Raw genomic sequence first — 10,804 nt, 5'->3', positions numbered from 1 at the left:
TGCAGGTTTGATCCCTGGCCTCGCTCAGTGGGTTAAGGATTCAGCGTTCCTGTGAGCTGTGGTGTAGGTTGTAGACATGGCTCAGATCTGGCGTGGTTGTGGCTGTGGCATAGGCCGGCGACAACAGCTCCAATTAGACCCCTAGCTTGGGAACCTCCATATGCCGCGGGTGCAGCCCTGAAAAAGACAAAAAAAAAAAAAAAAAAGATAACCTGTATTGTCCTCCATCAATAAAGACATTGAAAGGTAGTTAATAACCTTCCCACAAAGAAAACCCCAGACCCAAATGGAGTCACTGGCGAATTCTACCAAACACTTAAGGAAGAAATAATAACAATTTGACACAAACTCTTCCAGGAAATTAAAGAGGAAGGAATACTTTTTAGCTCATTTTGGAAGTTAGCATTACTCTGATACCAAAACCAAACTAAGAAAACTACAGATCAATGCCTTATAAACATACATACAAAACTTATTACTACGTTTTGGCAAATAGAATAGTGTTATAAGGGATAAAAATATATCTCGACCAAGTGGAGCTTATTGTAGGAATGAAAGTTTGGCTTAATCCTCCCTGAATTGATCTATAGATTCAAAAAAATGTCAATCAAAACCCCAGCAGGCTGTCTTGGGGGGATAAAAATTGGCAAGCAGATTCTGCAATTTATGTAGAAATGCAAAGAAGCTAGAATAACCAAAACAATTTTGAGAGAGATGAAATAGGAGAACTAATATGATCTAAGTCAAAATTACTATGAAGCTACAGTAATCAAAACAGTATGGTACCACAAATAGATCAAAGGAACACAATAAAGAACCCAAAAATAAACCCATGTATATATAGACAACTGATTTTTTTTATGATTTTTATTGTTTTCCATTATAGCTGGTCCACAGTGTTCTGTCAATTCTCCACTGTACAACAGGGTGACCCAGTTACACATACATGTACACATGCTTTTTTCTCCCATTATCCTGCTCCTTCATAAGTGACCAGACATGGTTCCCAGTGCTACACAGCAGGATCTCATTGCTAATCCATTCCAAAGGCAATAGTCTGCATCTATTAACCCCAAGCTCCCCATCCAGCCCACTCCCTCCCCCTCCCCCTTGGCAACCACAAGTCTATTCTCCAAGTCCATGAGTTTCTTTTCTGTGGAGAGGTTCATTTGTGCTGTTGATTAAATTTCAGATATAAGTGATATCATGTGATATTTGTCTTTCTCTTTCTGACTTATTCACTCTATACAACTGATTTTTGACAAAAGCAATTGAATGGTAAAAGGATAATATTTCCAACAAGTGTTCTGGAGCAATTATATGAATATGCAAAACCCCCCACTTTTATCTGTACTTTACATCATATGTAAAAATTATCTCAAAATGGATGGTAAGGCTAAATGAAAACCTGTAACTATAAAACTTCTAGAATAGAAGAGAGAAATATTTGTGCACTTGAGTTACACAAAACAACACCAAAAGCACAACCCATATGAGAAAATACTGATAAACTGGATTTGGACAAAATTAAGAATTTCTGCTATCGTACAGCACTGTTATGAAAATAAAGAGGCCACAGACTGGCACAAAACATTTGCAACTATATCTCTGAGAAGGACTCGTTTAGATGTACAATGTATAAAGACTTCTCAAAACTCAATAAGGAGGAGTTCCCATCGTGGCTCAGTAGTTAACAGATCTGACTAAGATCCATGAGGTTTCAGGTTCGAACCCTGGTCTTGCTCAGTGGGTTAAGGATCCTGTGTTGCTGTGGCTGTGGTGTAGGCCAGCAGCTTTAGCTCTGACTTGACCCCTAGCCTTGGAACCTCCATATGCTGTGGGTGCAGCCCTAAAAAGCAAAATAATAATAATAGTAATAATAATCAAAAAATTAAAAAAAAAACTCAGTAAGGAGTTCTCACTATGGCACAGTGGACTAAATCTGACTTGGTTTGCTGGAGAGGCATGGGTTCGATCCCTGGCCTGGCACAGTGGGTGAAAGGCATAGGTCACAGCTGTGGCTTGGAATCCATTCCTCTCCCAGGAGCATCCATATCCACTGGGAGTGGCCATAAAAAAACAACAATAGCAACAACAACAACTCAGTAACAAGGAAACCACCAACTCAATTTTTTTTTTTTTAATGGGGCAAAAGATTTGAGTAAATACTTCAGCAAAGAAGATATATCATGGTAAGTGAGCACACAGAAAGATACTTATTTTGTTAGTAATGAGGGAAATGCACATGAAAATCACAAGGAGATACCACTACACACCTGTTAGAATACCTCACATTAAAAGGACCAACTGCATCAAGTGTTGACAAGGATGTGGAGAAGCTGGATCTCTCGTTCGTACACTGCTGGTAGGAATGCAAACGGTACAGCTCCTTTCAAAGACAGTTGGCCAATCGCTTCAAAAGGTAGACATACATCAACCATATAATCCAGCATTTGCTCTTAGATATTTACCCAGAGAAACTAAAGCATATGTCCTTATGTTCAAACATACCCAGATGTTCACAGCAGGTTCATTGGTAATGGCCCCAAACCAGACATGATACCAAAGCGCATCCTTGGGTGAGTGGATAAATTGTCGCATATATCCATACAGTAGAATACCTCCCAGCAACAAAAAGACATGAACTGTTGACACATGCTACAATAGGCAAGAATCTCGAAGTAATTGTGCGACATGAAAGAAGCCAGATAGGAGTTCCCGCTATGGCACAGTGGGTTAATGATCTGGTTTGTCTCTGTGGCCGTTGGTGGTTCAATCCCCAGCCCAGAGGGTTAAAGGATCTGATTTTGCCACAGCTGTGGCATAGGTCACAGATTGGCTGGGATGCGATCCCTGGTCTGGGAACATCCATATGCCATGGGTGCAGCCAAAAATGGGGGGGGGGGGAGCCAGACAAAAAAATATATACTATACCATTTCAATTGTGTAAAATTGTAGGAAATGCGAACTAATCTATAGTGACCGAAAACAGCTCAGTGCTTGCAGGGCGGGGGGTATTTTGGAATGACAGAAATGCTCACTGTCATCATTGCAGAGAAAATATCATTATCATGGATGTGTACAATGTCAAAACATCAAATTGGGGAGTTCCTGCTGTGGCTCAGTGGTAATGAACCCAACTAGTATCCATGAGGACGTAGGTTCGATCCCTGGCCCCACTCAGTGGGTTAAGGATCCACCATTGCCGAGAGCTGCTGTGTAGGTTGCAGATGTGGCTCATACCTGAGTTGCTGCGACTGTGGCATAGTAGGCAGCAGCTACAGCTCCAATTCGACACTTAGCCTAGGAACTTCCCTATGCCACAGATGTAGTCCTAAAAAGACAAAAAACAAAAACAAAAACAAACTCTACATATTAAATAAGAAATAAAATGGCTAATAAAAATATGCTCAAAATTCCCGTTGGTAAACCACACTGTTTCTTGGAGTTGTGGGACCTTGAAAAGCAGGAGGCCTGAAGTCCCCCCGCACTTTGCATGCACATCGCACCCCTAATGCAAGTCCCTGAATTTCCTGGGCTTCCTTCCCCTTGTCAGCGTCACGGGAACAGCAGTCCCTCCATCATTCCCCCACCCCCACCCCTGCAGCGCGACCTATGCCATAGCTTGTGGCAATGCCAGATCCTTAACCCACTGAGCGAGACCAGGGATCGAACCTGCACCCTCACAGAGACAACCTCAGGTCCTTAACCCGCTGAGCCACAGTGGGAACTTCTGAGAGCAAAGTCTTGATGATAATCAGTGGGGAGCCTCATCAGCACTTCTGGCAGGTGTTCCATAAAATGCTTGTTGACTGGCTTTCAATCAAGGTCACGTGCCCTGTGGCTCCAAGTTGTCACAGCTGCAGCCTCCCCCTGGGCGACCTGGTCGGTGTTGTTCTGAGGCTTGGGGTTCAGACTGAGTCCCTCCACGTGCCCCAGCTCGTGTCTTGTTTGAGATGCAGAGGAGGTCTTGAACTTTGCTTGGGTTACACGGACTCACTCATCTTGATGCCTGAGCTCAGTGCTGCAAAGCCATGACTCTGCAGATAAGGAGGGACACCTGAGTCAAGGTTCCCAGGAAGGAAGGGAGGGAACCGAGGGCTCAGGGTGAGGCCCGTGGAATTGCGTGTGGCCAGATCCCGCTCTTTGGAATTCACAATTACACTTGGACTTGGTGTGCCAAGAGTGGCGGTTTGGGTGGGTGTGAATGGGAAGTCCTCTAAAGGAAATTAACTTTTTTTTTTTTTTGCTTTTTTAGGTCCACACCAGTGGCATATGGAGGTTCGAAGGCTAGGGGTCGAATCCGAGCTGTAGCTGCTGGCTTACACCACAGCCGCAGCAAGGCGGGGATCTGAGCCATGTCTTTGATCTACACCACAGTGCATGGCAACACCGAATCCTCGACACACTGAGCAAGGCCAGGGACTGAATCCACGTCCTCATGGATACTAGTCAGGTTTGTCAACCATTGAGCCACGATGGGAACTCCAGGAAACTAACTTTTAAAGAACCGTAGCAATTCAGGTTTCATGCATAAAATAAAATACTGGTGGAATTCCTTGTGGCGCAGTGGGTTAAGGATCCAGCGCTGTCACTGCAGCGGCTCAGGCTGCTTCAGTGGTGTGGTTTTGATTCCTGGCTCAGAACTTCCACATGCCAGGGCCAAAAATATATATATTGGCAATGAAAACTACTTGTTGGAGTTCCGGTCGTGGCTCTGTGGAAACAAATCTGACTAGTATCCATGAGGACCCAGGTTTGATCCCTGGCCTCGCTCAGTCGGTTAAGGATCTGACATTGCCATGAGCCGTGACTCTGATCCAGTATTGCCGTGGCTGTGGTGTAGGCCGGCAGCTGTAACTCTGATTTGACCCCTAGCCTGAGAACTTTCATATGTCACTGGTGCGGCCCTAAAAAGACAAGAAAAGAAAAGAAAAAAGAAAATCCAATCCAGGGATTTCTTTTAGCCCTTCCCACCCATCTCTTGGCATCAGAGCCGCCTAGGTTGGCTGCCTGGACCAGAATTTCATATACTCTCCCTGCCTCTTCATAAGATCTTAGTTTTAAGATGGAAAGAGATCCTCGCTGTCTCTCAGTCCCTGTTCCCCGTAGGATCCCGCTTTCAACATCCCTGCAGGGTCTGACCCGGGGCCTCGCTCCAAAAAGGGAGCCCAATGATGTAGAAGGGCTTCCCCCGCATCCCTCCATCCTAACGGGACCTCAGAGCAGTCAAGGTCTGTGAGCTGAAAGACTTTTCTTGGGCGATGCTGGCAGTCTGTACACGCACAGACTGGTGGGGGCTGGCACCCTGGCCCTATGCGCAGGTCACCAGCCTGGGAGGATCTGTGTGTCTTGGTCTCTGAGAGGGACGGGTCAACACCTTTGGCCAAGGCTGGAAGCAGGAGCAGACAGGGGTCAGGGCTCCTGTTGATTTCCCTGCCTTGGCAATTAGATGCTTTGCTCCTCTATGAGGGGAGAGAAGGTGACCCACTCAGAAGGGCCCAGACCCCATTCCCATTCCCTACTCCCCACTCCTGTCCTTTTTTTTCTTTCTTTTTTGGCCACCCCGCACCATATGGAGTTCCCAGGCCAGGGATCATATCTGAGCCTTAGTTTCAACCTAAGCCACAGCTGTGGCAACGGCAGATCCTTAGCCTGCTGTGCAGGACCGGGGATCTAACCTGCATCCCCGGGCTCCCAAGATGTTGCCAACCCCTTTGCGCCACAGCGGGAACTCCTCATTCTCAGGTCTCGAAGGGTCCAGTCTCCTCAAACTCTCAGACAAGGTCCCAGTAATAATTAAAAAACAAGGAGTTCCCGTCGTGGCGCAGTGGTTAACAAATCCAACTAGGAACCATGAGGTTGCCGGTTCGGTCCCTGCCCTTGCTCAGTGGGTTAACGATCCAGCGTTGCCATGAGCTGTGGTGTAGGTTGCAGATGCGGCTCAGATCCCGCATTGCTGTGGCTCTGGCGTAGGCCAGTGGCTACAGCTCCGACTGACCCCTAGCCTGGGAACCTCTATATGCCATGGGAGCGGCCCAAAAAAATAACAAAAAAAAAAACCAAAAACAAAACAAAACTGATAACTTGCCATATTTTCTCTCCTCTTCCTTTGCAGAAATATTTTAAAGTAAATTACAGGAGTTCCCATCATGGTGCAGCAGAAATGAATCCGACTAGGAACCATGAGATTGCAGGTTCGATCCCCCGCCTCGCTCAGTGGGATAAGGATCCAGCGTTGCCGTGACCTGTGGTGTAGGTCACAGGTGTGGCTTGGATCTGGTGTTGCTGTGGCTGTGGTGTAGGCTGGCGGCTGCAGCTCTGATTAGACCCTTAGTCTGGGAACTTCCATATGCTGTGGGTGTGGCCCTAAAAAGCAAAAAAAAAAAAAAAAAGGCAAAAAGACAAAAGAAAGAAAGAAAGAAAATATAGAAAAAAAATAAAGTAAATTACAGATATCATGACATCTCATCCCTCAATATCTTATTATGGGTCTTCTAACAATAAAGTCATGTTTTTATTACTTTAATTTCACATACAAAAATTTAAATTTAAATAATTCCTTCACATTACCTGATATTCCAGCCATATTCAAATCTCTACAGTGGCCCCCAGAATATTTCTGTGTTTGCTCCTATCAGGCACCAGGAAGTGCCACTGAGGGTTTTTTAGTTTTTGGTTTTGTTTTTGCTTTTTAGAGCTGCACCTGCAGCACATACAGATTCCCAGGCTAGGGGTCGAATAGGAGCTGCAGCTGACAACCTACACTGCAGCTCACAGCAGTACTGGATCCTTAACCCATTGAGCGGGGCCAGGGATCGAACCTGCAACCTCATGGATCCTAGTTGGGTTTGCTACTGCTGAGCCACAGTGGGAACTCCAACTTTGAGTTTTTAATTTCCTTTTTGTTTGTTTGTTTGTTTAGTTGTGGTCCCCCCAGCCCTTGAATGTGTGTGTGCATGTGTATCCTTTTAACATACAGATAATGTGAAATTTTTTTAAAACTTCACAGCAGCATGCGTGGCATATGGAAGTTCCCAGGCCAGGGACGGGACCTGAGCCTCCACAGTGACCTGAGCTGCTGCGGTCGGATTCTTAACCTTCTGTGCCACAGCAGGACCTCCAGATCCTATGGGTTTGAACTTTAAAGCCCGGGAAGGGCCAGCTGGGGCTGAGGACTGCTCAAGGCCCACCTTCTCTCCTCTGCCTGTGTCTGCGAGCTGCGCACCCAGTTTCCCAGCTGCCTCCCTTTCCTGAGTGGATCTCTGTCCTGCTCTCTTTTACCTGAAGGTTTGCTCCCCAGGGTCCCCCTTTAGAGAGGGGGCCCTCCTCCCCTCCTCCCCTTAGTTGCTGAGCCCACGATCTTGGAGCTTCTGGTGCCCACCATGGGGGACCACCTAACCGCAGAGCAAAGCCAGAGGAAGGAGGGCGGGGCTGAGGGAGGGTGAACTCAGCTCTGGCCCCCTGGTGGGTGAGCTGGGGGTCCCCGCTGGGCTTGAAGGAAGACTTGATCACATGACCCACTGCAGAGAAAAAAAAGTTTCCAGCATCTTCTCACCTTCTAGGCCCTCTCTCATCACTGTATCCGTGAATCCTTAAGCCAGCAACTTCAGGCCCTCGCCCAGGCCTAGCCGTCCCTCAGCCTCTGAGAGTCCAATCACTCCTGCCTCTTCCTCCTTGCCAACCACCACTCCAAACCCAAAGGGCAGGGATCACCATCCACCCCGCAAATGCTCCCAGGCTTGACCTGTGCCATTTCACTCACACTAGGAGTTAAACAACTAGTAACACTCCAAGGTATGAACTTTCCCCAGTGTGTGTTAGTTTTCAAAGAGAAGCTTGTTGATCATAAAGAATTTTTCAGCTCCGATGGTATAAACTTCTGGTTCCCCTCAAATGGGATGTTAGTAGAAAGATAACTGGAGCAGTGGAAACAAATCCAACTAGGAATCATGAGGTTTCAGGTTCGATCCGGGCCTCCCTCAAGTTCCGGTATTGCCATGAGCTGTGGTGTAGGTCGCAGAGACGGCTCAGATCCCGTGTTGCTGTGGCTGTGGTGTAGCCTAGCAGTTGTAGTTCTGATGGGACCTCTAGCCTGGGAACCTCCATAAGCTGTGGATGCGGCCCTAAAAACAAACAAACAAAAAAAGACAACTAACCTAAGAAACAAGAGATCTGGTTCTAGATCTTGCTCTGCCCTCTGGTCCCTCAGGCACCTGGAACAAGTTGCTTAACCTCCTGGCCTCTGCTCCTTGCTCTTAAATGTGCATCGTATGGGTGCCCTGACTATGACGTGGAGGGGATACTGGCCCCTGAAGGATGAGGTGGAAAGGGATGACAGAGCGAGTGGCACAAATGACACCCTCATTCTCGTGCATGAGGATGGCACTGCCTCAGGGGCCCCCTCCATGGATAGTATAGGTCCTCCTCTTCCAGACAAAGGCCAGTGGTCCTTTGATCCAGGAGTCAGTGATGCTCTGTTTGTCCATATGTATCTGCCTCTAAGCAAGATGTGCACCATCAGGCTTTTCCCATGTCCCCCCAGAAGAAGGGCCAGTCCTTGAGCAGCCCACCCTGGAGCAGTCAGGGGCCTCACTCTCGGCTTCCACCCCCAGGAGCTTATTATACTTTCAAGAGTGGAGTGGGGAACTCTGGAGCATTTACCATGCATCTGGAAGATGCTGGGGTCCTGACGCCCTAAAACTCAGCTCTCACACCTGAAGGATCTGAGGCTGATGAGCAGCACCCCCCCAAAATGAACCCCCACCTCTTCCTGACTTGTCCTGCCAGCCAGTCCCAGTGGTCCAAGGGGTCGACGAGAAAGTGGTTGGGGAGTTCCCACCATGGCGCAGTGGTTAATGAATCTGACTAGGAACCATGAGGTTGCAGGTTCGGTCCCTGCCCTTGCTCAATGGGTTAAGGATCCAGCGTTGCTGTGAGCTGTGATGTAGTTTGCAGACGCGGCTCGGATCCCGCGTTGCTGTGGCTCTGGCGTAGGCTGGCAGCTACAGCTCCGATTCGACTCCTAGCCTGGGAACCTCCATATGCCGCAGGAGCAGCCCAAGAAATAGCAAAAAGACAAAAAAAAAAAAAGAAAAGAAAGTGGTTGGAACTCAAGACTTAAACTTGAGTTCCCGCTTCCCGAGCACACTCTCTGGTCCCAGTTTCCTCACCTGTAACATGGAGATGATCAAACTGGGCCCTCCACCTTGCTTCTGAGGCTCCAACAAAAGTTGAGGTGTGGTATGGAGAGCATGAGTTTGTGGAGAACAAAACTGCAATCGCACCTGCTGGATCGAGGCTTGGGGGTGGGTTTTCTGAGAAGCCAAGGGCAGGAAGTACAGCCTGGGCCAGCGGTCACCAGCAGCTCCTCTCTTGCCACCCTCAGCCACGCTCACCTCCTGCTCTGAGATCCATCTCTACTTCTCTCCAGCGCCTGCCTCCTCTGCTGCCTGGACAGCAGCTGTCCCTGTCAGGACTTGGCCTCTGCGCCTCCAGTGTCCACTGGTGTGAGGTTCAGCATTGCCAGGTAGCCATTCTGGGCCCCTCTGCCCAGCCCTGGTCTGATGTCATCTGGGCTGCAGTCACTAACTCAGGCCTGGGGGCGGGCATCTGAGGGGACAGCCTGTCCATTCAGCGAGGGCAGGGAAGGTGGCCCCCCAGGTGGCAAAAGGGTGGGTGGAAAGCATTGGGCATCTATCATCCAGGAGTGACAGTGCTTTGAAATTCCAGAAGCAGGACACGGAGGCAAGAGGGACCACAGCCCAGCGCGACCTCCCCTCTTACTGTGTGAGAAAGGGCGGGAGTCCAGGGACATGCACTGCGCTGTTGTCCCTGTTATGCCTGTAACTTACAGGAGACCCTTAGACATCCTGGGGACTTCAGGTGGGAGCGGTGGCCTGGCTCTCTAAGGTCCCCTGGGCACGGGCGCCACCATCCTCATAATGGCCACTGGAGGGCAGCACCTTCCCTGCAAACACAGCACAAAATGGCACCAACACAGAAGGCCTTTGGGGACATTTGGGGAAGCTGCTCTGAGCACCATGGAGCAGTTAAGGAGCTATTTCAAAGGGATGTTTTGTTTCTCAAAACTTTTCTAAAGTACCACAAACTCACAGAAACCAGTTTTGGAGTTCTGAAATCCCAGGGCGTGCCAAGAAGGACTTGCCAGCTCCTGCTCCAGGGGGCCCAGCCTTGCCCATGAGGGGAGCCGTGGGTAACTTGGTTCCCACTGCCAACTGGGAGCTGGTTTGGGGGCTGTTTAAAGAGCAGACACCCTCTGCTCCCACTGGGAGAGAATGTGGCCTCCATCCCTGGCAGCTCCCAGGAGAAAACTTTCAGAAATGAAGTTGACAGCAAATTTAATTTAAAAAGTGTTCACAAGGACAGCCTAGAGAAAAAACAGCCCCAAATGAATATCACCTGAAGCCATTTTATTTTTTCCTTGAGTGTTTTGTTGTTGCTGGGTTTTTTTGTTTTGTTTTTTGGGGTTTTTTGGGGGGGCTACACCAGTGGCATATGGAGGTTCCCAGGCTAGGGGTCTCATTGGAGCTGCCGGCCTACACCACAGCCACAGCAACATGGGATCCAAACTGCGTCTGCCACCTACACCACAGCTCGCGGCAACGCCGGAGCCTTAACCCACTGAGCAAGGCCAGGATCGAACCCACATCCTCACAGGGAACAAACCTGCGTCCTCATGGATACTAGTTGGGTTCATCAACATCTGAGCCATGACAGGAACTCCTGTTCCTGTTGTTTCAGTTTTTAAACTCAATTCAGCCAAATTCCTGCTCCGCTGTTT

This window comes from Sus scrofa, chromosome 6 (genome assembly GCF_054392235.1).
Source record: "Sus scrofa isolate SSC_HxYL_T2T_F1_AM1 chromosome 6, Sscrofa_HxYL_maternal_Yorkshire_Landrace_v2.0, whole genome shotgun sequence".
Classification (NCBI taxonomy): domain Eukaryota; kingdom Metazoa; phylum Chordata; class Mammalia; order Artiodactyla; family Suidae; genus Sus; species Sus scrofa.
This window is presented reverse-complemented; position numbering follows the sequence as displayed.